The 27,546-nt window shown below is 37.2% G+C and overlaps 1 protein-coding gene across 5 annotated transcripts in view; it reads right to left on the bottom strand.

Annotated features, from left to right (window-relative positions):
- Nucleotides 1–27,546, bottom strand: part of FGF14 (fibroblast growth factor 14) — a 347,896-nt gene that overhangs the window by 199,226 nt on the left and 121,124 nt on the right. The gene's annotated exons all lie outside the window — the stretch shown is intronic.

Genomic DNA, 27,546 nt, shown 5'->3' with positions numbered 1-27,546 from the left:
TTTACATAGAAACCTATACCAAGTTAGCCCAAATTTCATTCATTTTTGCAATTCTGATTAGGTGAAGAAAAAGGCTATATGTAGTTGTTAAACAAGAAATATGCAATCTATTGCCATAAATAGAGATCTACCAGTAGGTCCATTTCTCTGTGCTGAATTAAATCAGCATATCACATTTGAGGTAATGTTTAATTGAACAGCTGCAGTTTTCTTTAATATGCAGTATGTATAATAATGGACAAGAATATGTAAACATAATCTTGCAAGCCTGAAAGTACATCTCTTGTGCCTGGCCTTTACAGTTCATCCAAGAAATTAGGGAAGATCTCTTCTGAGATATTTGCCAGGCCTCTATTCCTTCTGTGGACTCAATTCCCTCTTATCTGACTATTGTCCAGTCTGCCGCTTTTCTTCCTATTTTCCAAAGTCATTCTCATATACCATTAGACATGGCACCTCAATATATTTTATCCAAATTCTGATGCCTGTAGCCTCAAATTAGGACTGGCCTAATTGGCATCTTGAAACACAAATAAATAACACTGTTGAAAGGCAATAACAGTCTTACCTATAAACATGAGAAAAAAAAGAATGCTGAGATCAATTTTAATGTAATCTTAAAAGGATAAACAATAATAAGTGGAGACAGAGCCCTACGGTTCAGTACATTTTCCTTACACTGATACCCAGTTTTGTATACCTGCATTTTACAGAGAAAGAGGAAGCTCAGAAGTAAAGGCTGTTTTGCCATAAAAATAACAATGTTTTGGCAGGCTATCAAGTTGCTGCCCAATATTACTTTAAGTGTCTTTTTGTCATCATTACTTCCAACCTATATCATTACTATAATATACCTATCTAAACAATATTTTGTTTGATGTAAGCTAACTGAAAAACATTATCTGTGGTTGACCCACGAAAAGCTTGAGGAAATCAATAAAAATTGAATGTTGTTATTTTGCTTTTGGAACATGGTGTTAAATTGCAATAGAAGGTGAAGAACAGCTTCAACTGACCTGATCATTTTCTTGCTCTTTACACAAATACAGATGTTTTACTTGGAAATCAGCTCATTGAAATTAGTTCTGTGCAAGCTGGCAAAGATGAGGCAACAAATGCTGCATGGGTATTTACAGCTTAGAGGGGGCTGTAAAGCACTGTGAAGCAGTATATAAATCTAAGTGCTATTGCTATTGCTACTGCTAGACAGATAGATAGATTGATCATTATATTTGTAGAAATACAATTTTAGCATGCAGAAGATAAACCAACAGATATGCCTCCTGAAAGTTATTATAGATAGATGCAGATCTGCTGAATTTCTGACTACATAAATATTGGAACTGTTGAGAAATAAGATTTATGTCAATATTTGGCAGCACTCCATCAAGTTATTTCCAGGAAAAATACTGTTCAATTTATGTTAATTTCTCAGGAATTAACTAAGAAACATGGAATGTGATCAAGCATAAAACAGAATTTACTATCAAACCTTAGTAATACTGACACGATCACAATATACTACGACAAAAATTCTTGCAGTTAATGTAATGAAGCAAAGTGATGGTGATTAAAATGTAATCAAAAGTATATTCTGCAAACATCATTCCTGTGTGTTCAATTAATTCTAATGATTCTGAACAACTATATTACATTATATTTAATGGTAACTAATTGCAAGAGAAAATAAAATCTGATCGGTCTCTTTGTAAACATTTTCATTACAATAGCAGGCTTTACATAATTGTTACATTATATCATACTCAGATCAGCCACAAATTGGCATTATGGAAAATTGTACTTTTAAACCTCTTACTACAGATGAAAGCAGCACCTGTTTCAGGGTCACAAAATGATTTAAATGGTCCATATGGGCTTTTCTCTTTTAGCTCTGCTCACCTAGAAATAATCCTTGAGTTCAGTTGTGCAGATAAAATCCAAAAGCCTTTCATATGTAAACATGTGCATGTGGCAGCAAACAAAGCAACTAAGTCAAAACACCCAAAGGAGATTTGGAGTACTATTTCTTGAATAGATGTTCTTTATATTACATGGCAAAAATGTGGAAACAGAAGCATATTGCCCCCAACAATATGGGTCCTCATTTTACTGACCTCGGAAGGATGGAGGGCTGAGTCAACCTTGAGCCAGTGAGACTCGAACTGCTGAACTGCTGGCAGTCAGCAATCAGCAGACGTAGCCTGCAATACTGCATTCTAACCACTGTGCCACCACAGCTCTGATGATATATGCAGTTGTAAGTTCCATAAATACAATTCCTATTACACTGCTCTTTTGAAAACCATCTTCGATATACTGAGTTAAGTATTTGTGCAGTGCAGCTCTTTTCAGGGCAGAATCCAGCCTGCTGGGGATGAGATGAGGATCTACAGCCACTCTTGCAATTTGGAATCAGTCTTTCAAAGATTTTTATAGATCTTCTGCAGAAGAGAGATTGGGCAGTAATCTTAGGGTTGTTGGCTTCTTGTTGGCCTGGTTTCATTATTAATTGTACATGGATCACAGGTGATGAAAGGCAGGGGGACAAAGAATACAAAGACAACTTCTCTCATTTTCTGCTGTTCAACTGCAACTTAGTGGAAACAAGTGACTAATAGCATCAAGTAACAATGGCAGAACCCACCCTTCCTCAAGCATTCTTCTACCTAGGGCAGTGGTTCTCAACCTGTGGGTCGGGACCCCATTTGGGGTCGAACGACCATGTCACGTGGGTCGCCAAACAACGCAGTCCGCCATTTTTTCCCCCCTTTTCTTTAGCTGTGCTACTCCCTTTTATTCTATTGGCTTTTGAAAGCCAATAGAATAGACTCTCTTGAATAGAGTCTAATTCTATTGGCTTTCAAAAGCCAATAGGAATTGTCCAGGCTGTCTCTGCCCTGCTGAGCCCGCCAAACGTCCCATTCTGCAAACGGTGCTGCACCAGTTGAGTAGTCCTCGACTTACGACTGGTTGAGTAGTCCTCAACTTACGACCAGTTGGGGGTTGCGGCATTAAAAAGCTTGAGAACCACTGACCTAGAGTCTCTTATATAGGATCTAGCTGCATCTCTTGCTGGAAGTTAGTTCCTTTACCCATGTGGACATAATCAGGCATGACTGAGCCAACATCAACATTACTAAATTGAACTACATTACTATTTGTAATATATTTGTGCAAATGCAATAGTTCTTTCTACCTGGGGAGAAGTTCTCTGTATTTATGTTTCTTTTTCTTTTTTCATTTGGTTTATGTTTTGCTTCAGTTGTATTTAAGCAGTTAACAAAATGAACTTTCACCATAGAGATTCCACCATAAAAAAATTGCATCAGGGACCAGGAAGTGGAAGGTAAAGTTGGCTATGAGGTTTCTTCTTTTCTCCACTCCTACTTATTCCAACATGTTGCAAGATACATTCAGAAATTAGATATTGCCTCGGGGCATTACTGTTTGCTCCATCATTACAGTTAAAGTCTAAATCCAATATTACATAGCATCTCTTTCGGTTTCCCAATGACAAACATTAAGGGCAAATGCAATCTCAAGTTCAGATAACTTATATATCAAATGTGAGCTCAACCAAATGTACGGGTAAATGTTGGATCTGCTGTAGAACAATATTTCCCAACCTTGGCAACTAGAAGATGTGTGGGCTTCAACTCTCAGAATTCTCCAGCCACTATATAGAACAGGGGTAGTCAACCTTGGCTCTTTTATGACTTGTGGACTTCAACTCCCAGAATTCCTGAGCCAGCTGGCTCAGGAATTCTGGGAGTTGAAGTCCACGAGTTATAAAAGAGCCAAGGTTGACTACCCCTGATATAGAAGTTCATACATTTTCAGGTTGCCAGTATTGAGAAATATGGCCGTAGACTAGTTTCTGTTTAAAAATGTGTATGCAGTTTGTTTATAACATTTTGATGGCAGGAGCAAATGTCGACTTTTTTAAAATCAAGAACATTGTCTGAACGGGAATTTGTTTTTGGCCAACCTCTCCATTTTACACAGAGAAACTTCATCTTATAGTTGCAGAAGGATTATAAACTATAATCTCACCATGCCTTTATGCTTGTAGAGATAGTGAATGATTAAAAAACAAATTACTGGGATGAAAAAAAAAATCTGTATTGCAGCTCTTTTCCTTCTGACAAAGGAGCTGAGATATATTGCTTGTGTGAAGCCCTAGAGGGCAGTAAAGCAACTCCAATACACACCAAGTCAATTTCTGCCAAAGGGGGAAAAAATACTTCTTAGTGAAAATTAATTCATGATATCTCTCTTTCTCTCTCTGTCTCTTCCCACCCACCCCCAACCTCATTAAAAGTATTCAGAGGCACAGTATGATTCATTACTTCAGTCCATTTGCAGCAAATAGCTAAATATACCCTAAAAGATGCTAACTGAAGCATATTAAGAAAGTTATCGGTTTGGTCCTAAAGAGAAAAGTGTTCAATGCAAACAGGGAAATTTAACAGAATTCCCCTCGTCCCATCTATAGACTACAAGCTGTTCTCTGCATGGAATATTATTTAAATAAAACACTACCACCAGATCAGAACAATCACCTTAAACAATATGCAATCAACTAGTACAATCTTGTCTCTGTCAGATCACAATGCTGTTCTTCTGCTGAAATAAATCAGATCTGTCTATTCCTATCAGGTCTAATGACAAATGACTAAGGCTAAAACCATATGCAGCATAAATGCAATAAATATTTTAAAGCAAACACTGTAACACTGCACAACTGGTTTAAGACATGTGAATTAAACACTTGTTACCTGACAACTGCTAAATAGGTTGTGATAATAAGTTTATTATCATTAAATTAGTCACTTGTAAGATCTTGATTTATCTTACCATTTCTTCCAATTGAGAAATAGTAAACTAAAAGACCCAGGTAATTCAAGAATTCACCATTCTTCAATTCTCAGCATTCACTCAACCTGTTTTAGTCGAAAATATCTGGGAATACCTGCTTAGAAAGGGCAGGTCTATCTTATCTGCATTTTAGTTAAATCCAGTTAATCCTTATATGGTTTATAGTCAGATAAGCGTGCAATTAAATTTTATTAAATAGACTGAAATTTAGATTAACTGCTCCACTCAGTTAACCGAGGCTTACATAGAGCAACCTGAAAAAGTAATTCAGAAGAATATTGCTTTTCTTCTAGCATGTTGCATGCCAGAAGCATGTTCTAGAATACTGCATCTTCTAGCATGTTGCATGCTGCATGCTGAGAAGCTGAGAGGAGGCCAATTGCCCAACCAAATGGCAACCCAACTGAGAAGTAGTCTGGCAGCCTAGTTGGTGGCCCAGCTGAAAGACAAAGAGGTAGCCTAGGGGACCGGCTGAGAATCAGCCGAGCAGCCCACCTGGGAGGGAGCCCTGCATGGCCCATCTGGGAGGTGGCCTGGTGTGGCCCACTTGAGAGGTGGTCTGGTGGTCCAGAGACTCAGTCTGGCAACCCAGGGGCCCGGATATTCCAGGACAGGTGTTGAGGCAGCGGGAGACCAGCTAAGAGAAGGCCAGCAGAGCAGCAGTGGAATGGAGCTGAGTGGCAGCGGACCATCAGCCGAGAGCAGCGCAGCAGATCAGCTGAGCAGCTGTAGTGCAGAGCTAAGTGGCAGCAGGAGCAGAGAACCCAGAGCAGCATATCATACCCCAAAACCCCAGTAGTGGCCAGGCAACCGAAGGGCAAGAAGGCAGGGAGAAAAGGAATAAGTACAAAACACTTCTAGGCAAGGAGGAAAGGGACAAAATTTCAAGGCACGGAATAGAGGGCTAAGAGCAAAGCATCTCCTAGAAAGCAACCACCAGAGATTTCATCCAAAAAGAAGTGCATATAAAAGCGCACATTTTTACATACTTTTGCACTTTTAAACTGAACTTTTAAAATTTTAAATTTTTAGATCCCCTCCCCAAATCTGTCATTAAATCTTTTACATGTCAGACAGTTAGAATTTTTTAAAATTTTAATCCTGCAATGAACTAGCAAAAAGAAATATAGTCAGGAAAAAAGAGACTGACACGGTTGTGATTTATAAAATATGTTCCATGTATGTGCTTATGCCCATTAGATGACCCAAATTGCACATATACCAAATGTAAACTAAACGAATTACTGGAATAAAAAGGAAAGAGTCTAGAGCAGTGCTTCTCAACATTTGTGTGACGGCAACCCCCGTCACACAAACGTTCTGTGCATGCGCAGTGCCGTGCGCATGGGAGTGCCCCCCCATGCGCGGCGTTCATGCACGACAGCCCCGTGCATGACGCACATGCATGGGCCACCCCCATGCACGACGCACGTGCGTGGCGGTGCCCCCATGCGCGGCACGCGTGTGCGGCGGCGCCCCCATGCACGGCGCGCGTGCACGGTGCCGCGAAAAATGGCGGATCGCCGCCTTTGGCGACCCCCGAAAAATGGTCGATGGACCCCAAATGGGGTCGCGACCCATAGGTTGAGAACCGCTGGTCTAGAGCCAACTCTAGCCACTCTGAAACTCAACCTAAACAAATGAGAAACTCCAGCTTAAGCAAGAAGACTATATCCAAACTGAACATAATAAGGAACAAACAACTTATAAAAGAAATGGCTCTGTATATCAGGGGTGTCAAACTCACCGCGTCATGTGACGTGTCACAACCTATCGTGACTTTTTCCCCCTTGCTGGAGCTGGGGTAGGCGTGACTTCCATGTGATGCATCCAGCCTGCGGGCCGGCAATTTAACACTCCTGCTGTATATGAACCTTTAATGGAAGACTGGTAGGAGCATGTGACTCATAGAAGAAAATAGCAACTAAGACAATGCCTCTGCTGTCTAGTCCAGCCCTTTTGGAGCTCAGCAATTGATTTCATAGCCTCCCTGTCGAAGAAAGCAGGCAGACACCTAGAAAAGAGGCATCATCTAGTGTCCCTAGAAAAGAGGCATCAAGTGCTCCTGTGAAAGGAAGAAAAGTAACTCAGACTTCCCTAAGGAAAAAAATAAAAAGGCGAGTGTTGGTGATAGGAGATTGAATTCTGAAGGGAACAGAACCAGTTACCTGTAGATCAGACATTAAATCTAAGGAGGCATGATGTCTCCCTGGAGCAAAAATCAAAGATGTGGTTGAAAACCTTACTAAAATAATCAAGTCCGCAGATTACTAACCATCTCTTCTTCTTCACATAGGGATGAAGGACATGACAATGACATGACAATCTCCTAGGAGCAGCTAGGCAAAAATCATAAAGATTTAGGAGCACAGGTGGTACACATGTCAAGCCCCTTAACAGCAGGGCTGATCTTATGCTGAAGAGTGATCTATATCATTTAAGTTGTTATGTTATATAATTTCAAATAGTTATATATTTGTATGAAATGCAAATCGATATAATGATTTATATTTTTTAAAATTCAAATGGGACATATCTTACTGCTGACTTGAAGGAGTTGTCATGAAAAACCTTTTTTTTTCTAATGCTTGGAAAAGTTACAGAGTCAGGAGTAAAGTTTTAGTCTGTCTTCAATGTTGTCAGCTTCTGTCTTGAAGGCTGAAAAACTTTGAAAACTACCCAAACAGTAACAAAAAATACAATATTCTTGAACACATAGAACTACAAAAACACGTGTTAAAACTAAAGTGATCTAGTGCAAATTTAATCTACATGTTTTACCTCCAGCCTTTTGGCAATACTGTTCTCCTTCTCAGACTGCCTATCATAAATCCTTGACAAGAATTATTGTAGATTTGCTAATGGAAGACCATTTTGTGATAAATAGGAGAGACTGAAAAATGCCCCCAAAACATGAATATATAGAAGACATATACAGTATATACCTCAGGCTAATTTAACTATAATTCCCAGAATCTTGGAAATAAATTTGAAAGTGGTGCAGCCCAGAAACAAAGAATATTAAAAGTATTCTTAGGATCATCATCAAACTACTTTTTTTTTTTTTTTGCATTCCTTCCAGCAATGGGGAAATTGTAATCCTCAAAATGTTGATGGACTACAATTCCCAGCATCCCTCACCACTGACCATTCTGAGTGAGACTTGCAGTTCATCAAATATCTCAAGCCACTATTTTCCCACCCTTATCATAGACAGACTGCAATAGGGAATGCAGGTGGTCCTCGACTTACAACAGTTCAAAGTTACAACGGCACTGAAAAAAGTGACTTATGACCATTTGTCACTTTTGACCATTGCAGCATCCCCATGGTCATGTGATTTACATTTGACAACTGACTCACATTATGACGGTCGCAGTGTCCCTTTTTGCCACCTTCTGACAAGCAAAGTCAATGAGGAAACCAGATTTGCTTAACGACTGTATTACTAATTTAACAACTGCAGTGATTCACTTAACAAATGTGGCAAGAAAACTGGGGCAAAACTCACTTAACAAATTTCTCACTTAGCAACATAAATTTTGGGTTCAATTGTGGCCGTAAGTTGAGGACTACCTGTACTGTCCTAAGAACTCTAGCTACATTGTTATTTCCCAGATGCCTTCTCTGCAAAAATGGCAGTCCAGCAGTGCTGACTTCACTGCATGCTCCTAATACCCTATCCAGTGTATTTCAAACCCTGTCTCCTATAATATTCACCTTTCAGTATAGTGCAGGCCAGGTGCTTTTTCTTCTGTTTGAAAAATAATTGCTCCCAGCTGCATCCCCTTTATTCCCTCTCTGCTTCTTTCCTCTTTAATGAGTACACCTGTGGCCCCTCCTTACCTAGCACAGCATGCAGAGCATGGTATCTAATGGAAAGCGTAAATAAAGGTCAAGATTTATTATTATTTTTAACTTGTGCAAAAGTCAACTTTTCTCTGGGGATATAAACAATTAATCAGAGCCAATTTGTCTTTTTCACAAATAAGAGGCAGGCTGAACATGAACATTTACAAGAAGGGATGTTTCTTTTTCATTAAATTACAAACCAAATAAACAGAATATTCTCAAAATCAGAATAAGGTGGTTTTACAATAAAATTGCTGGAATCCTGTGTTAGGGTCAAATTCTGTTCATTTTACAGGACTTATTTCTGAGCAAACTACATAGAAGGTAACTATAAGATAGCCATCCTAACACTTACTAAGAAATAACTTTAAATACAATGGATCCTGTTTTAATTAAATTGTTTCAATTGGGACTCCTATATCTGAATTACAAAAATAAGTTGGCAATAAGAGTTAGATGAGATAGAGATAACAAGCTTATCTCTTTGTTACCATCTACTGTGGCAGCACAGATATAGGAACCCTGATTTCAACTAAATGTTTTTAAGATAGGGATGAAATCTAAGTTTACTGAAGAATAAATTTCATTAGACCTAGATTGATTTCTAAGTTAACCAGCCAAGATACAGGCTGTAAAAAAGGTGATGTCTTTGCAAACAAACTGTAAGCCCTATGAGTTTAATGTTGAAATAAATGAGAGATTCACCCGTTTAACTTGGTATATATATTGTGTGAATCCAGCTACTATGGATTTAATGACATGTGGAATGTCATTAAATGAAGGAGGACTTTTGCTGTTCTTTCCACTATTCCTTTTATTCCTTGGACTTAAGATTTTGTTTTGGCTTCTGATAGATGGGAGATGCAGATTGGATACCATGTTTGAAATAGATGGATATGTATCCATTCATTCTCAGTTGCTTCTGATTTTTTTTATATATCTCCCTTACTCACCTGCTTCATTTTATTTGTTTGTTTGTCAAATTTTATCTTATCTAAGCAACTTAGATTTACTCATATTTATTTGTTGAGGCTTCGTGTAAACTCAGGAAGATAAAATGCATTTGTGATAATAATCAGAAAAATCCTTTTTATTAAGGAAGACATACCATTGTGTCTCATCTATATTGTCTCAAATCATTTCATGAAAGTTCTACCCCTTCAGAATTTGAAGGATCTTGTTGCTTTATCAAAATCAGTATGTGATATGGACAGAATTGAATTAACTGTATATTTATTTTGGCACGTGGTACAGTATAGTTTATACAGACCCTCTTCCTTTTAGCTACTTATTTTCTTACACACTTTCATCCTAGTTGGTCTCTTTAACTGTATATCTTTTGTGTAGCAATATCTAGTTCCCAGAATTGCTAGGAGGTTCCTTTGAGAAAAAAAAAACTTGAGGAAACTTCTGTAATGGAAGGCACTAGGTCAAGGAAGAAAATTCAGGAGGGTTTTAAATAAGGGTATGAAATTAAAAATGTAGGAAGAGTTGCTTAAAGTTGGCTGTGTTGGTTAGCTATTCAACAATAACAACAAGAAACCCTCCACTTTTCACTTTGGAAATTTATTGCCCAGTTCTGTGTATGTTTAGTTGGAAGGATGATCTCTGAGGTCAGTTATTATTTTCTAGTGTGCACATTTGCATTTCAGAAGAAGTCCTGAGAAGGAAAGGGAAAACACACGAGAAAATTTGGCTTGGAGATCAAATGAGAAGGATGGGAAAGGAAGCTAGAGGAGAAAACTGGATCTGTTTGGAAAAATCTATTCTAGAGAAAGGATAAGTGAAGAAGAAAGAAATTCTGTCTTTTAAAAAACAGAATCCTTTTCCACAACATGAACTTTCTAGGGCTATTCCCCAAAATGGAGACATAAAAATGTAAGAAATGCACTAAATATGACCATATGACAAATTATCTGAAAGACAGAGTCTCTTTCCATCAAACCAGCTTCAACATACTGTTGCTTGTACTTAGCTGCAGCTATCCGTTGCAATGTATCTTCCTATATCCTGCCACCACAGCATGCAACCATGGAAACATACTGGGAAAACACATGGTGCAAAAATTATAAATATGCCATTATTTCATCTTTGCAACTGGCAAGAAGGTTAAGGAAAGGAGGAATCATGTTTGCAGGCAAGAAGTTGTCCATAATTGCAGTTGCTCATGTTTCTGTAAACTAGTTGAAAGTTCACAACATAAACGCAAAATATGGGTTGGCTAGCTGTATATTCCTTTGTGTTTAGTGAGAGTTATTACTGCTCTAGAACAGTGGTTCTCAACCTGTGGGTCGGGACCCCATTTGGGGTCAAACGACCATTTCACGGGGGTCGCCAAACAAGGCTGTCCGCCATTTTTTTTCCCTTTTCTTTGGCCACGCCCCTGGCACCCGGTGATGTATAAGTGGTTGGGGGTCACCACAACATGGGGAACTATATCATGGGGTCGTGGCATTAGAAAGGTTGAGAACCACTGCTCTAGAACTATCAGCTGGAGTTAGCACTGACTGATTGATGGTGCTCTTACCATTTTGTAGGAAATTAAGAGATCAAATGATCAACTTCAAATTATTTTTTGATGGTCCATTTGTGATGGGCACAGATTTTGATCTGTGGAAATGCCCATAGACTTTCCCACTATGAGCTACAAATGTTTAATTTTAAATCAGGATATTCAAATTTTGGCCCAAGTGAGCATATTTGGAATTTTGATAGTAGGCTGCTTTGATGGCATGGAAGGGGCACTATGGTATAGCCATTAGATGACAGCAAAAAGCTATAGAAAACCCCAGCTTTTTGCTTCCATTTAGTGGTATTCATAGTTTTCCCAGTCCCACCCCGTGTTTGTTTGAAACCCAATTATCTCCCCTAGCTTCTTTTCTCATCCTTCTCATTTGATCTCCAAGCCTCTTTCTCTTGTGTTTCCCCTTTCCTTCCCATGACTTACTCTGAAATACAGACATGTACATTAGGAAATAATAATTGACCACACAGGTGGTCTATGTACCCTGATCAGAATCTCAATTGTTCCTTTGTGGAGAATTTTCCTTCATTGTCATTTTTCCAGCAGGAAACTTGTTATCTTGAAGAGAAATCCTGCATACAGGATTTCTTTGGGTGGGTTTTGGGTGATAGCATATTAGTTTGCAAAGTAGAGTTTAGAGATTCTCGTTTCACCGAATAATAGGCTCTAGTTCAGTGTTTCTCAACCTTGACAATTTTAAGGCATGTGGACTTCAACTCCCATAATTCCACAGCCAGCATTGCTGGCTGTGGAATTATGGGAGTTGAAGTCCACATGCCTTAAAATTGTCAAGGTTGAGAAACACTGCTCTAGTTGCTCCTGTATGTGATTAAGTAATAACTTCATCTATGCTATTGCTTTAAGAGTTACAATATGTGAATGGTTTGCTTGACAAAAGTCATGTGGGTAGTGAAGCAATATCGATAGACCCACCTGGCAAAATTAAACTTGTTTTCTTGCTCTCCTTTTGCCGCACTCTGCATAGTGTTACATATCACAAAGCATATGTATATATGAATCAATGACTTGTAAAGAATGTACTGCATTGAAAACCAAAGCCTTATTAAAAATGAGAGGAAAACAGCTCTCTCTGACCTAGATTAAAAGAAAAAATGATTGCATCAGTCCAAAGGTCATCATATTGGATTGGGCTTTTTTTTTCATTTTTAAGAGCTTGATTCTTGAAATCAGAGTTACTTTATCTCCATGCTTGGATACTATATTTCTAATAATGTCCATGACCCAATTAAATGTTTTACACTGTGTACGTATGCTGAATATGTGCTCTTTCCAGTGAATACAAATTTTATATTCCTGTTTAATCAGCAAAGTAAAAAATCTTTATTTTTATATACTATTTCTCACCTAATTACACAAGTGTTACATCTGAATGCACTTCAAGGTAGTTATATTACCGAAATTCTAAATACCTGATTTGGTATACAAATTTGACTTGCTTTTGTATCTCAATTGTAAATCAGTGACACCACTTTTTTTTTTAAAGTAAGGATCCTAAGAATTTAGCAGTTTTATAAGTGCAAGTATAGACTTCTTAAATTATGAGATTTTTCTTAGGTGGGTGTTCTTGTTAATTACTGTGAAGTACAGATATTATCATCAGCTTTTGGTACCAGCTTTCTTTAGACTTGAAAGTCTTTTCTGAAAGTAATATACTGTAGTTCATTATATTAGATTTACTTGTTATTCTACAAAATAGCTGTCGCAGCAATATTTCTGCTTTAGCAGCAGCATTGACTACTAAAAAAAAAAAATGCCAAGCAAAAGAGTTAGTGGAATTTGCACTGGGCATGAGTGAATTTTTATAATCCAATCTGAATTATTTAAATATTAACTAAATGGACTCATTTCCTGAATATCTGAATTTTAGGAATCTCTAAACTCTTGCATCACAATTCTCAGTTCTCCCAAGTGACAAACTTAATTGTTTCAGACTGAAGAGTTTACTTGGATAAACAGTGAAATGTTAAATGAAAGCTTCATCTCTGTCTCTACATTTTTTATTTATTAATTCCATTTATATGGCCACCTATATAAAACAAATGATTCTGAGTGGCTAATAATATTTCTTTGCCTTTTTAAGTAAAAAAAATGGGGGAAAGGCAATATAAATATCAATAATAAGACTCATATACCACTTCATAGTGTCTTACAGCCCTCTCTAAGCAGTTTACAGAGTCAGTATATTACCCCCAACAATATGGGTCTTCATTTTATGACCTTGGAAGGATGGAAGGATGAATCAACCATGAACCGGTCAGAATCGAACTCCTGGCAGTGGAATGCAGAATTAGCCTGTAATACTGCATTCTAACCACTGTGCCACCACTGAATAGACAATCAGCAGTTGAGTTTTTTTTTTTTTAAATCATTACAGATACAATACAAATATTTCAACAAAAGTAATTCACATACTCCAACAGACACTCTAATCCCCAGGCCTAGGAACACAGGCATGTGTCAGGGCCTTGCAAAAAGCTAAAAGGATTGGGGCTGTCCCGATCTCCAGGATGAAGATATTTCACAGGGCAAGAACAGCAACAGAAAAGGCTGTCTTCCTGGGTAAAGGTGGTACTCTTTAAGGGATGGGACCCATTTTCTTGGTAGATGTGGATGGAACAGGTAGACTTTAGAGGAATGGTCTTGCAAATAACCTCGTCCCATGCCACAGAGAGCTTTAACCACCCATACCTTGTAATGAAACTGAAAGCATTTTGGCAACCAATGCAGTTTGCAGAGCAGATGTACTGTATAACACGAGTATTCTAGAACTGCTCGAATTCCTGCAGTGAATTCCAGGAGTTAGTTATATATTACAGAAAGAAATATGTTATTTGTCAAACCCCTGAATGTATTTTCAGTAATTATTATTAACAATTTGCTAACAAATTGATGGAACTAGTCCATTCCCTTGTCATATGGAAAGTCACATAGAGAACATGTAAAAATTGTACTGATAGAAGAGACTATTTGTAGCTCAGGGTTGAACTGTGGGGTCCTGGGCACCAAATAGCAGTGTTTCAAGTGGTTTACCCTTTCTTTTCTTCTTAATCTGTTCCTGAGGTTCTTCTTGTTATTTTACAAATGAAGCTTCCACATTCCCATCCAGGTTGCCTCTTAATGTTACAATACTGGCACTTTTTAAACTTCGATAACTACTGAGATAATTTTTTGACAATATGTGAGCTAAGGTTAAGGAGATGGCCACATTTCTGTGATAAGGAATTGTAAGTAACAACAGTTTTACGCTATCAGCTGGTTGTAACTCAATTCTGACAAGAATGGTGCTTCCATTCTTATTCTTAATTTGAGACTCAGACAAATAGTTTCTGCTTGGTTATAATTTTCTTACAGCTATGAAATTCCTTCTCCATCTGAACTAAATACTCCCTCAATGATTGTAATTCAGTACATGTGGTATATATGATGGCCTTCTCATGTTGGTGCTTTTAGGAACTCCCTGAATACTCAACTATCATAAACCCATATGGTGGATCATATCTCTAAGAGTTTTTGTCTCAGGAGCAAGATCACTGAGTCAGTGTAGGCTGGAATATATTGTGCCACATGTAGCCTTGTTAAAAAATTTTGGCTGCTTTTGGTTATTGCCATGGATTAACATCTGCCCTGTTCTTTCCTTCTGTATTCCAGCAATGCTTCTGTGTCTCTCCTTTCCTCCTCTCTCCTTTTCCTGCTATTCAGCCAAGGAAATTTAGTTTCCCATTCTTCCAAACACAAGCCAAACAATTTATAATCAAACCGAAGCATCTACAATCTGTGTTCCAAAGCAAATCACTAAAACATCTTACACACACTCACGCACATGCACACACCACAAATGCTATTATTACTGGCCATTTTTATTAACCGACAATAAAGTTCAAATTTCCATAGGAACTAGGGTTTGTTTTTTTCCAGAGTTGGAGGATGGTTAACCTAAAAACCTACAATCTTATCCTGATGGAATAATAAACCACAGGCTGGCAATAAGCTGTTGTACACATTTTTGAAAGAAAGAGTTGGAAGACTTTCTTATTTAATGTTTAATAGGGACTGCCTTAATGCTTTTGAGTTAGAACCATTGACAGTAAGGAATGGTTCATGGCATTCATGGGAAATATTTCAGATTAGAAATTTCTCAGAAAGCATAAAAAATGTACTTGTTATCCTTTGGGGGGGGGGTTGTTTGTTTTTTTGTTTGTTTTGGAGGAGTGTCTATAAGTTTAATGTCATGGTGAAACAAATCTGCATTGAAAGATTAACTTCAGCTCTATGGAAAAGAGATGGGAGAGGCTCAGGGGAGGGGAGCGGTTCTACAGATTAAGCATTTTAATATACTACAGCTCAATATACCCAACAGATGCCATGTTCTTCCATCACGAGGACTCCTTTCATGATTGAGATTGCCTAGAGCAGTGGTGGTGAACCTGTGGCATGGGTGCCCGAGGCGGCACTCAGAGCCCTTTCTGTGGGCATGCACACCGTCGCTCCAGTCCTAGGCCTTCAGCTGGGTTTATAAAATCTTTTTGCTTTAGGCCTTTGCTGCCGTATGCAAAAAAAAAAAAAGTTCAATCAATCAATTTCAACTTCTCACGGGGGAAAAAAAAGATCTTGCAAAGTTGGAATTGATTGATAGAATTTTTTAATCCCACCCAGTCTGCCATTACTGCAGCCACGCCCACCCAATGGGCCACACCCAGCCAATGGGCCACACGACGATGCATAAGTGGGTTTTGGGTTGCAGTTTGGGCACTCAGTCTCTAAAAGGTTCACCATCACTGGCCTAGAGTGGTCTCTGAACTGTTACATTGAAGACTAAATTCTCACCCCTGTTCCTGACTTTATTTTATTCTCACTTTCTAATCCTTTACTGATACATGCCCCAAAATATATATTTGAGATGCTACTTGTCCTACTTTGGTACATACCAAAAGAAAGACCAGCACAGGGAACAACACTACAGTTTTTAACAGAAAAGAAATCTGTTAAACACAGCTCTGTGTTTAAAGGCAACTTAGGACAAGAAATATATCTCAATCTGTGAGACTTGTCAGATGTGTCATTTTCTGAGTCAGATCTTCATCTGCACTCCTGAACAAAAACATGCTAATTTTGGTGTAAGGAGTTGGAGGACTGTATCTCATATGAATTTTAAAATATATTAATGACTTATAGTAAATGATACTTGGGGGGGGGAATGAGATGAACGTTGTGCTTTGTAAAATAATATGCAGTGTACAGTGATAGGGGATTATATGTGATCTCCAACACATAGCAAACACAAAGCAAAGTTCCCTGAAGCCATCATTATCTGAAAAATAAAAGAGCCAAGTCTTCCTTCCATACCTGTAGCTTCTCAGGGGAGTAGCCATATCTTGTAGACATGTGCAATAAAATCCAGGCAACCTAAATAATTCCCTCTGCATCACTATTTCTATATCTATATGGTTAAAATCAGGAAACCAATAAAAATGCTGAAATAATGGTTGATGCCACAGCTACAACTTAATTCTTTAAAGGGAAAACTGGCTGATCAAATTTCTCTATGTAATCAAAAGAGATCACAGGCACTAAACTATTACCCCCTCCATTTTACAGACTATAAAAATGGTGGATCACAGCTTCAGCACAATAATTCACATGACAGTGTATATTTACAGCAAATGTTCCTAATGTACTTTTTAACTGACGGATCTTGAAAGAATCAACTGGTAAAGAAAATGATTGATGTATGCATTGTGGATGCTTCAAAGGATGAAATGAGCCCAGATTACAGTCATGACTAATCATGGTGTTATACATACTTTGCATAAATCAAAGTCTACTTCCCTGGAAAATATTTTCCTGTTTTTAAATTTCAGTGTTAAAAATGCAGTTTCATAGTTTGCATTTGGGCACTGTTTAGTCTTCAACATTTGTTTCATTAGTTCACTTTATAACTAAGATAAAATACCTACCATATAATCATAATTATTTTCTTATTGTCCTCCAGAAAAATACAAATTCAGGTAGCTTCTTTTAATATAAAAAACACAAATATATTATACATAGTCTTCTCTCCTTCTTCATGGTTTCAAGCGGGGATGAATGCAACTAGAAACATCTAAGGTATTTATAGTACACCCTCCCCCCACCCCCATCCCCAGAATTATACCCAGTCTATATCTACTTAATTTTAGGATTAAAATTCTTTCTCTCTCTTTCTCTGTTTTCAGTGGCAGCCTATTCCTATGTCTCTCTATGCACATTTTAAGATGGGTCAAAATCAACTGCTAATAAAGCCAGTGGCCTGCAATTGAGAATTTATTCTCCTAAACAATGAAATCCATTGCAATGGATCTTGCAATGAAAATGTAGCTTATTTAGGTCCAGGAGCTGGCAAAAATGGCAGCCATACAGTGACTTTAGCTTGTGTCAGCAATAAAAATATATATCAAATCTCATGCCAATTTACCTCATGCAGAACCTGTAATTTAACCTTTTGAATATGATACACAACCCTATTTGAGCTTTATTCTTGCAGTTTATGAAGTAATAATAGCCCTTACAGTAAAATTATAGCCTGGCAGAATATTTTAATACATGAACTCCTTTGTTCATTGTTGAGGAAATTTAAAATGCATAAGTTACAGTTATAAAAGCAGAGGAGAACTGATGATTATATTCATGAATTGTCGGGATAGAGGGACTGGAGTACATAAGCAAAATATATTTGATGTCCTAGTATGTAAAATCATAACCATGGTATTGGAATAAATAACGCAAATTGGCATTTGCATTATATTTTTGTGCTTACAACATTAACAAACATTAAAAAATTATAAATATATTTCTGGCTTTATCTAATGATTAATGCTCATGTTAGCTCCCTGCAAATTACTGTTTTTTCTTATGTGGATGAATGCAGCAAGAGTTAAAGAGTTTCTATTCATACTGACGAAAATGCTTTTGGGGGGTAAATGCTAACAAAGAAAAATAGCTGAGGATTCCATTTATTGAATAATTGAAATGGCATGTTCAACGCTTGAGATTGATTCTCATTCTGGACATGTGAACATTTCTCTTATCATTTAAAAGTCTTTTTACTAGTTCATACAGATGCTGTGGTTAACAGGCTGAGAAGATTCCTGCCTTAGCAACCTAGGTGATAAAGTAGCTTCTGAACAGGAAAACTATCCTGATGTTGATATCTCTGTAATCTAATCCTTTTCTCCTTTAAAAAAAAAATCAGATTAAAGAAGCCACTGAGAATCTTGCTTTTGGATATATATCTATCACGCTTGATGCTAGTATTCCATCATGGTAGGAGTTATGAAATAGTTCTTGAAAACTTGCTTTCCTTCTCATAAAAAGGATCAAATGCTGACAACAGATTTTTCTCATTTTTCACTTAAGGTTTCAGAGGCCCACATAACCTCTTTGTTTTTGTCACCAGATAATTCTGAATTCAGTTCACTGAGTCCAGGCTTTCTAAATCTTTCCCCTGCTCCTTCCAAAATAAATTACTATCACAATCAGTTGTGTAAAGGGAATAGTAAGACTTTCCTTTGTGTTGGCTAAATGTGTGAATTCAGATTAACACATGAGGAAATAAGGAACTTTCAGACAACAGCATGCTCACAAGCTGAAATTAGTAAATATTATTTATTTATTTATTTATTAAATTTATGTGCCACCTATCTTGTTTCATTATTGAAAATTTCAACCATTTAAGTAATAATTTAGAACACAATGACAATGCTTCTAATACCTTAAGATAAAGTAACCGATGTCTTGCTTCAGAGGCATCTTAACCTCCAACTTTAGCCATTTCTCTCCCTTATTTTTTTTAAAGAAAAACTAATTCCAATTGACCTCCTCAATTGACTTTGAGTCACTTCAGATTTGCACAATGCTTTAACCTCAGAAAGAAACCAGAAAGAATGGAAAGAAAACATTCCTTTCATTGGCTCTGCTAGCCATTGCTCTTTATGGAAACCTGAGGGGCTGAGTCCTTAAAATGCATCAACCAGATAGGTTTTCTTCATTCAGACATACTGAGTTTCTAGACCTGAACTTATATTGAGCATCACAGAGTGGAGGATAAATATCTAACTCATTTAAATTTCTATACCTCTTAGATATGAGGAGTACATGGTATATACCAGCCCTTGTGAAAAGTATTTGTGAATAGTGTTTGAATATGAGACAGGAGTGCAGCTGGAAAGAAGGTAAATTCAAGTTTAGATTGTATCAACATAAGTATAATTTTTAAACCATGCAAAGTAATTATTTCACATTTTATCTGTTTTGTTCAGATGCCATCAACTGTGTCCAGCTTTGAGCAACACGCTTTAAGGATTCAGGGAAATTGAAGGAAGTTCAGATAAGGCCATGGAAATGATCAGAGGAGTAGAAACTAAGCCCTATGAAGAAAGATTGAAGGAGAAGGGTATGTTTAGCTTTGAGAAAAGATGACTGAAGATGACAGAAGATGATATAACACTCTTCAAATACTTGAAAGGATGTGACACAGAAGAAAGTCAAGATCTGTTCGCCCTCATTCCGGAGTTCAAAACATGGAAACATAGAGATTGAAGTTACAGGAAGGCAGATTCCAAAGTGAGAAAAAAAAAATTACCCCACAGTAAGAACAGTTTGAGAGTAGAATCATTTATTTAAAAAAGGAATGAGTTTCTTTTCCCAGGATGTGCTCAAATGGAGGCACCCTTTGCATGGTGTTAGACTCTTGGAATTATGATTACACTCACTTCTATTAGAATATTCTGGGAAGCAACTTATAAGCTTAATCAATTAAAATGTTTATTTAATTTTCATTTATACTAATTTTCCCCATTCCACAAATAAAAAGGTCACACCCTTAATGCAATGCCAACATATTAAAGAATCCAAACTATAATAGCAATAGTAAGAGCAATAGCACTTAGACTTATATACCGCTTCACAGTGCTTTATTAAGTGGTTTACAGAGTCAGCATGCTGCCCCCAACAATCTGGGTCCTCAGTTTGTTGACCTCGGAAAGATGGAAGGCTGAGTCAACCTTGAGCCGGTCAAGATCAAACACTGCGCCGCGACAGCTTTTCTTGAATATATTTCATTCATTCATTCACCTATTTTTATGTGGCGAGGCTGACTACTTTGTTCAGAGAAAAAAATGGTAATTGCTTTTTTTCAAAGACTGGAATTTTTTTATGGGCTTTTTGTTAAAAAAAGGCTGAATTGATAAATTATGGATTTGGAGATTTAAAAAGGTAAAGAAGAAGAGGAGAGGGTAAGATTTCAACTACTTGATAGAAAGAAGGGCAGAAGTTATAATCCTATATTTGTTCATTTCAAGCAAATGGCCAACTTTCTTCCCATAGGAGTGCATTGGGGTTTCCCTGGGCAGACAGAATGGATTCATTTTCTTTAACTTGATGGGTTTTTTTTGCCAGTTTTTACCTCACACCATATTTGGCCTTCCTCCCTCCTCCCTCCTTCAGCTTTTGGATCTGCTGATGAAGGTTCTGAACTCATTTGCATAATTTCATTCCAAGATTGTTATGTTGAAAAAAATAAAAAGGTCTCAGGCATATTCACATGGCAAGTCTGTGTTCAGAGGAGATGGTATAGTACCAAAATGAATGGTTGAGGACTTGTTTTGTAAACTATTTTTTTAATTAAATGAATGTTTTTAAAGTTTGTTGCCCCACAAACCTGCATAGTGCCAAGTGAGTTGTCTCTGCATCTTTTGGTTTCCTGCAAAATGGAAAAATCCTTTTAACTATTCCAATCATTCTTTGGAATATATGACACTTCTAAACTTCAAAGATACATACAATGTGTTAGTATTGAAAGAGAGGAAGGGTTTTTTTCTTTATCTTTCAATTCTTATTCACTTTCTTTTTGTCACCTTGTTGAATTACTTAAAATAATTTATTTTCCCTTTTATTTATTCTGGTATCTCTGTTCTCCATTGTCCTTGCCATAACTCACACTTACAGTAACAACCTATTAGGATTGTTGCATATCTAAGACTGGAGAAATATGCATTATCTCTTTTTCTATCCTTCCTCTCTCCTAACATGGAAAATGCTTTACATATCCTTTGCTCAAGTTTGATCTCTTGGGAAGATAAAAAAAAAATGAATATTAAACTTCAGTGGAATTACTGAAATTAAAAAGATTAATGAAAACAAAAGTGCCTTAAAATGCTCTATTTTCCCCCATATCTCTTGGAGTAGAAAACAAGAAGACTCAAAAACTGTGAATGAACATTTACAACCAACTGTGAGCATCCTACTGCACTGCAGAAACAGTAGGCTGGGAAGAAAATGGAAAAGACATCTGTTTTCATAGCAAACAACTGCCTCTATTTTAGCAGAAAGAAAAAAAGCATTCACAAAAAAAAGAAAAATGCTAGGCAAATGAAGCTAAAGCTGCATCAGTTTACAATATTTTTAGATGCTATAAGTACAATTTAGATTATGTTTCAAAAAAAGCAAATGAAATCAGCCATTCTTGGAACATTAGCTCTCTTGGAGGCATCATCATCATCACTGGGAAGTTTTCTCAGAGTGCACATTATGGGCTGGACAACACAGTTTCCTTTGATTAATGATTCAGATAAATCAGCAGGCAGAGAAAGAGAGTGCCTATGAAAATGCTGCAGCACCTCTATTTATCTTCTTTTTTGACCTACATAAATGACCAACATACATTAAATATTAATCATCAGATCCATGCACCAGTCCAGTACAAGTAGATTCTGTTCCACTGCATATGTCACAGATGGGAATATGCCTTTAATTCCCTAAGAACTGCATACTTGTTATTTTAAAGCATCTGTAGCAATATATTAAAGCTTATCATGAATATATAAGTCTCAAGCAGAACAGTACCTCACTGCTGGAATAATAAGGCTTAAAATACAATTCTACAATGGGAAAAAATGTGAAGAACGCATATAAAGATACTGATTTTAAAAGCTGTAGAAAGTAATTACAGTCTTTGAGAAATGAACTTTTTTAGCAAAGTGGTGTTATAGGCCATACCTATATCTAGCACTTTTTAAGAGATCTCTATGTATATTTTTGTAAGCTGCCTAGAGACTCTGGAGAGGGTAGAATATAAATTTAGAAATAAAGGGATAAATAAATCTCATGGGGAAATTTCCAAGTGGAACAGGGAATGTCTGAGCTAATTGTTCTTGCTCTGACAAATGACATTGGGTGAAAGTGGTAATCAGATCAGACTATGAACTTTGCACTTGAATTTCATGGAATTTGAATCCATAGTTCCTATTGGGAATATTGAATCCCAATATTCCTATTCAATTGTTTGGGTTCTTTTACAGGTTCACTGGGATTTATTCATTAAGCCTAGCAATAGAATAATTTTGACACAAGTAGGTAGTGCAGAAGACCAGTAATTTGTAAATCCTGCTTATTGCTTTTTCTCAAAAATTATTTATTACATTTGTGTTGAATAAATCAAGCTACAGGTTTTTTTTTAACAGAACAGAATAACAGGATAACAGATTTGGAAGCAACATTGGAGGTCTTCTAATCCACACCCCTGCACAAGTAGGAGACCTTATACCGTGATGACGAAGCTTTTAGAGACCGAGTGCCCAAACTGCAACCCAAAACCCACTTATGTATTGTTGGGTGCTGGGTGGGCATGGCCCATTCGGTGGGTGTGGCCCATTCGGTGGGCATGGCTGCGGTGGTAACGGTAGACTGGGTGGGACTAAAAAGTTCAATCAATTAATTCCAACTTTGCTAGATCTTTTTTTTTCTGCGAGAAGTTGAAATTGATTGATTGATTGAACCCTTTTTTTTTTGCACACGGTGGCACCCACAACTTCTAAAAGCAAGCCATTCCACTAGTTAATTGTTCTCACTATCAAGAAATTTCTCTTTAGTCCTAGGTTGCTTCTCTCCTTGATTAGTTTCCAACCACTATTTCTTGTCCTGCTTTCTGATGCCTTGGAATATAGATTGATACCCCCCCTTCTTCGTGGCAGCCCCTTAAATATTGGAATACTGCTAACATGTCAACCCTAGTCCTTCTTTTCATTAAACTAAACATACCCAATTCCCGCAACCGTTCTTCATATGTTTTAGCCTCCAGCCCCTTAATCATCTTTGTTGCTATTGTCTGCACTCTTTCCAGAGTTTCAACTTCTTTTTTTTTACTGTAGTGACCAAAACTGGATGCAATATTCCAGGTGTGGTCTTATCAAGGCATTATAAAGTGATACTAACACTTCATGTGATCTTGATTCTATCCCTCTGTTAATGCAGCCTAGGATTGCACTGGCTCTTTTGGCAGCTACAGCAACTGCTGGCTCATATTTAAGTAATTGTCTAATCTATTAGGACTCCAAAATTTATCTCACAGTTACTGCTATTGAGCAAGGTTTCACCTATTCTATATTTGATTTTTCTTGCCTAAGTCTAAAGCCTTACTTTTCTCACCATTGAATTTCATTTTGTTAAATAGGGTCCAGTGTTCAAATCTGTTGAGATCCTCCTGGATCTTGAGCCTATCTTCTGGGGCAGGGGTAGGCAACCTTGGTTCTTTTATGACTCGTGGACTTCAACTCCCAGAATTCCTGAGCCAGTCATGCTGGCTCAGGAATTCTGGGAGTTGAAGTCCACGAATCATAAAAGAGCCAAGGTTGCCTACCCCTGTTCTGGGGTGTTGCCTATTCCTGTCAGCTTGGTGTCATCTGTAAATTTGATAGGTTTCCTTTCTATTCCCTCATCTAAATAATTTGTCAAAAAATGAAATAAGATTTGCTTGGCATGATCTGTTTTTGACAAACCCATATTGGTTTATGCTCATAACCTTGCATGCTTCTAGGTGTTCACAGATCTATTGCTTATTTTTTCCAGGATCTTCCCAGGTATTGACGTCAGGCTGATTGGTCTGTAGTTTGCGGGATCCATTTTTTCCCCCTTTTTGAAAATGAGAACCACATCAGCTCTTTTCCAGTCCTCTGGTAGTTCGTGGGTGCTCCAGGATCGTTGAAAGATATGGCTCAGTGGTTCCGAGATCACATCTGCCAGCTCCTTCAGTACTCTGGGATATAATCCATCTGGTCCTGGTGATTTGAATTCATCTAGGGTGGATAGGTGTGTTTTTATCATTTTTTTCTGCCTATTTTAATTTGTATTCCTACTCTGTCTTTTACAGTTCTGTTTTGGTAGGTTGTGCTATTTATTCCTTTTGCGTGAAGACAGATGCAAAAAATGAATTAAGCAGCTCTGCTTTCTCTCTGCTGCTTGTCACTTCCTTGCCATCTTCTCCCATTACTGGACCATTTTTTTTTTACTTTTTTCTTGTTTTTCATTGTGAGCCTTAGCTTTCCCATCTTCAGTTTTGCAGATTCGGGCTATATATTGGTATTCTGCCTTAGTTATGTGCCCCTCTTTCCATTTTTTATACTTATCCTTTTTATACTTCAGTTTATCAGAGAATTCTTTATGCAACCATGCTGGCTTCTTCTTGAATTTCTTATTTTTCTTTTTCAGTGCTATTATGTTGAACTGGGCTTTTCTAATCACATTTTTCAGAGTTTCCCCTTTAAGATTTTCATCCTGGAAATCCTTCGCAAGCTCTAAGTGTGTTGAAATTAGTTCTTTTAAAGTCTAAGACACTGGTTTGATTATGTTCTGTTGGTTTTGTCTGTTTTATATTGAATTCCAATGTGACATGGTCACTCACCCCCAAAGGTCTTGCAACTTTAACCTCCTGCTAGTAAGAATTAGGTCCAGTATAGCTGACCCTCCAGTTTCCTCCCCTATTTTTTGATGGCCAAGTTGTCAGTTAGGCTGGTCAGGAACCTCTTCGATCTCCCACCTGATGCAGAGTTGTTTTTCAGTTGATGTCAGGGTATTTAAAATTTCCTATTACTACTGTGATGTCTTTCCTATATACATTAATTGATTAGCAAGAAATTCATCTATTTATTCTGCTTGGTTGGGTGGTCTGTAATATTCACCTATGGCAATGTCATTCTTTTTCCCTTTTATTTTAACCCATATGTATTTAAGGAGGCTTTTATTCTTGGTTTTATCCACATTCTGTGTGGATGCTGCTTCCAGAAGTCCATTCTGGGCTTGGGCAACAAAAAGTTAACTACCGGTTCTGTTGAACTGGTGCGAACTGACTGAATCCCACCACTGATCCAATACTAACGATTGACATCCCATAGCCACTTCATGTAAATATTAAAAAGGAAAGGGGAAAGAACAGAACCCTGAAACACTCACAAAGCAGAGTTCTCAGACTGGATTGCTCTTCACTCACTCAACACTAACTGGTACTGGCCTGGATGGAGGAGAGAAACTCTGTTAAACAGTGGCCCTGGTTCCTAACTCTCTAGGCATGGTTGATATTGAAGGCTGCAAAGAGATTAAAAGGTTCTAGCAATGGAGCACAGCTATCATTTATCCATGACTCAAGATCAGTATAATCCCATCTGAAAAAGTCATCCTCTTCCCCCATGCAGTTTTGGGAGGAATGCTTATAAAGCACTGAGGATAAAAGAGGACATCCGCCTAGGCAGCCACATCAGCTGAATCAACCCTTATGATCAAACAGATGATAGATGTCACAACCAAATCACTCTCATATTCTGCACTATTACATCCCAAGCCCACCAAAGGTTAGGTCACACTGATGTTATAGTTCATGCTGACTGTTATTTAGGAAACTACATTTTGCACCAGTTGTATTTCCAAGATAGATAGTCATAAAAGATAAATTATTAATACAATTTACCTTGAATTAATTTATAAACAGTATGAATTACACTAAAGTTTCATCCATACAATTAGGGAGATCACTTAAAATGTAAACCAATCTTAATTACATTTATCCTATTTTAGATAATCAAACAGATTCTAAACCATTTCTCTGACTTTTCTTTCATTTTTACAAAAATGAATAATAAGTTCAAATTTTTCATTTGAGAAAGCTCTACAAGATAGACTGAACTAAGAAGTCAGAGCTTTGTAGTCAATACTATTTTTATTTGGAAAAGCTATAGTAACTGATTTAAAAGTCTATGCTTCCGTTTTCCTTCCTTCATCTTCATGTGAACAAGGCAGAGACTTGTCTGGGATGTTTTCTCAAGTTATTTCCATGGCCTGGGCTCAGGCCCCTTTTATATGACTATATTCTTGGTATCAGTTCTTCCTCCTATCCTTCAAAATCATTCCCTCTACCCTTTACAGAATGTTTATACATTGATAAACACAAGAATTAGAAAACAGTCTAAAATACAAAATTATAATTAAGACCATTGTTTGCAAGTCTGCCACACTTTAAGTGGCAACCAGGCAGAATAACAAATTCATACATTAAAAATGACATTAAGGATGGAATTTTTAGTCTTACCTATAAAATATATCTGCCTTGTCCTACTGTGTTTAGTATTTTCAGAATTTTTAAAAATACAAAGTTCCAAAACTAACTTAAAATGGAAAGGATAAAAAGGACATTATTGATGTGAATCACAATATAAATTCAACTAAGGAGAAAAGATGCAGCATTAGTAATTATATAGTGAGGGGTGGATAAAATATGCCATTCCAAAATATAAATTGTTAAGGATGTTAAAATAAAGCAAATCTCTCTTCAAAGCCTATCATGTCAAAAGCTCTCTCAGCATCCCAAGAAATAATAGCTGCTGGATTCGACACTGAGTTAAAGCAAGTACATAATTCACCATTCTAATATTATCAGAACCCTGTTGGCTTGTACAAATCCAACACAAGCTCAGTACACAATAGTTGAAAGAACAAGCTGTAATCTGTGGCCAAGGTAGCTATTAAAATTTTGACATTTGCATTTATCAGGGAAATAGGTTTATAATTGGAACACACAGTAGACCCCTTATCTGGTTTGGAAAGGACAGCTAATATTTATCTTGCTAGTTTATTTTAAAAAGCTTTAGCATATACTCCTAGTAAAAGAGGATATTAAAGCTCGTTGTACTTTTTATACCAATCAACTGGAAAACTACCAGTTGATTATAAGCTTCTCCTAATTTCATAAATTTAATCCTAATTTCAGTAACATTAATAACCTGGTTCTGTGAGAATCTTATTAAGCACTATCAATCAGTCTTAGCAACCTCATAGAGCAACTCTTTCCAAAGGGTGATTTGTCTTAGCTTAACCTTCTGGCCTTCCAACAGCACAGCTATCACTGCTGTAATTGAAGAGGGAGTCTGTTGAAGTCTCATAATCTGTTGATGATGAATTGAAATTATACAAAT

Source organism: Crotalus tigris, unplaced genomic scaffold, assembly GCF_016545835.1.
Source record: "Crotalus tigris isolate CLP2741 ecotype Arizona unplaced genomic scaffold, ASM1654583v1 scf7180000017685.4511686, whole genome shotgun sequence".
NCBI lineage: Eukaryota > Metazoa > Chordata > Lepidosauria > Squamata > Viperidae > Crotalus > Crotalus tigris.
The sequence above is the reverse complement of the archived record's forward strand: the minus strand, read 5'-3'. Positions and strand labels throughout refer to the sequence as shown.